Source organism: Cyprinodon variegatus, unplaced genomic scaffold, assembly GCF_000732505.1.
Source record: "Cyprinodon variegatus isolate N-32 unplaced genomic scaffold, C_variegatus-1.0 Scaffold259, whole genome shotgun sequence".
Lineage (NCBI taxonomy): Eukaryota > Metazoa > Chordata > Actinopteri > Cyprinodontiformes > Cyprinodontidae > Cyprinodon > Cyprinodon variegatus.
In genome coordinates, this window is record NW_015150712.1 from 196,276 (window position 1) to 198,856 (window position 2,581).

Genomic DNA, 2,581 nt, shown 5'->3' on the forward strand with positions numbered 1-2,581 from the left:
ACTGGCCACCTGTCCAGGGGGGAACCCCGCCTCTTGGCCGTAAACAGCTGGAGATAGACACCAGCACCCCTCGTGACCCCAATTGGGATAAGTGTGACAGAAAATGGATGAATGGATGGTTCTGAATGGTAGAAATTACAAAAATTACAAAAGTAATTTCCCTCTGGGATTATTAGAGTATGTCTGATTCTGATTCTGAAATTGAATACTTTGTTCTTTACAAAGTTGAATGTGCTGATAACAAGATCAGAAAAAAAAATAAAATCTGAAAAACATTACAGGCTGATCCGGCTTTGATGTAATGTCCTTATACCGGTCAGAATGAGGCTTAGTATTGTGTGTGGCATCCACATGCCTGTATGACCTCCCTACAATGCCTGAGCATGCTCCTGATGAGGTGGCAGATGGTCTACTGAAGGATCTCCTCCCAGACCTGGACTAAAGCATCCTCCAACTACTGGGCAATCTGTGGTGCAATGTGACTTTGGTGGAAGGATCGAGACATGATGATCCAGATGTGCTCAGTCCGATTCAGGTCTGAGGAACGGTCAGGCTAGTCTTAGCTTCAATGCATCATCTTGCAGGAACTGCTGACACACTGCAGCTACATAAGGTGTAGTATTGTCCTGCATTAGGAGGAACCCAGGGTCAACCGCACCAGCATGTAGTCTGACAAGAATCTCATCTCGGTACCTACTGGCTGCCTCTGGTGAGCAAATGAAGGGCTCTGCAGACCTCCAAAGATATGCCACTCACCACCAAGGATTTTGCAGGCAGCAGATCGTTCTCCACAGTGTCTCCAGACTCACATCTACCACATGTGCTCAGTGTGAACCTGCTATCATCTGTAAAGAACACAGGGCGCTAGTGGCAAATTACCCAAGCAGCCTGCAAGATGATGGGCTGTGAGCACAACCCCCGTCTGTTGATGGGGCCCTCGTACCATTCTCGTGGAGCTGGTTCCTAACCGTCTGTGCAGACACATGCACATCTCCTCCTTGCAAAAAGGCAGAGAGAGCGATGCTCCTGCTGCGTTGTTGCCCTCCTACAGCTTCCTCCATGTCTCCTGGTGTACCGGTCGGTCTCCTGGTAGTACCCCTAGCCTCTGGACACCATGTTGATAGACACAGCAAACCCTTTTGCCACAGCTCACATTGATGTGCCATCCTGGATGAGCTGCACTATGGAGCCACTTGCGCAGAGTACGTCTTATGCTACCAGGAGCGTGAAAGCACCACCAAGATTCAAAATCCAGAAAGCATAGGTACTGAGAAGTGGTCTGTTGTCCCCACCTGCAGAACCCCTTCTCTATTGAGCATGTTTGGCTAATTGCCAATAATTTCAACCATTTGTCTGTTCTATTTGGACAAAAGCATGTGAAATGGATCATCAATCAATGTTGCTTCCTGAGTGGACAGTTTGATTTCACAGAAGTTTGATAGATTGAATTCATATTGTGTTGTTTACATGTTCCCTTTATTTTTTTGAGCGGGCGTAGTTACTTCTATTTCTAGCTCCTGTCCCGTCCTCCTCCTGCTCCACCTCCTGTTCCTCCTCCTTCCTTGGTTCCACAGTAGATCTCCATCCAGGGCAGGAAAGGAGTTCCTGACTGCTGAACTAAATCCAGACAACCTTGCTTCACAGAAGCTCCTGGGTGGTGGTAGTCAAATAATGACTACAGCCATCAGGGAAAGAACTACAACAACTAAGGTTCCCTTAGATGTGTTGAACGTCTGAAGCTCTCTGTTCTTTAAGCCAAACATCTGAATGGGAGAACATCAACCTGAGTCCCACAGAGAGAATGTGGAGGAAACAATTATTGTAGTTAAACTCTGATATCAGCCAATACATCTTGTTAGCAAAGGATTGTGGGAAAACGTATAGTTCCTAATGGCCAGACGGGACCATCAGGAGGTCCCTCTGCTAAAGGGACTATGATAGGAAGCATCCAGTTCCTTTTTCTCCCTCCTTCCTCACTACCACCCATGGACTCCAGCTTTGGCTGAAGAGCTCTTACTTGTTTTCAGTATTCGGACTGACTGAGGACGGTTAAAGCGTGCAGAATATAAGAAAAATACAGATTATGTCAAATTCAAATCATCTTTCTGCACAGTAAGAATATTGATCCCTTTAGAGGGTGACACAAACTTTTTAAAGTGATGATTTATTTTAGTTTTAGGCATTTTACCAAACTGCTGTGACTTCTTAATGTTTAACGTTGAACAGATAAACAAACAGAGAGTATTGCCCTCAATACAGTCTTAGAAATCTTTTCCTCCTCCTGCAATGTTCTGCCCACATTAATCCGTTAACCCAAAATGAAACCCATAGCAGTCTCCTGCCTCTGTGGGAGCTGCAGAGGGAATCTTCCCATGGAGCCATTGCTAGTCGCTAGGGGGAAGCTAATACTGCACATCACCCAGAACCATAAACCAAGGTGGTGGCAGTATCATGCTAGGGGGTGTGTTTCTTTTCTAAAGGAAATGGTTCATTTTCCCTCCATACTGTTTCATAAAACACTGATGGAAAGGTTGTGAAGCAGTCTTAGGTTAACGGTGTGTGACAGCCAGGTCAAGAAAGA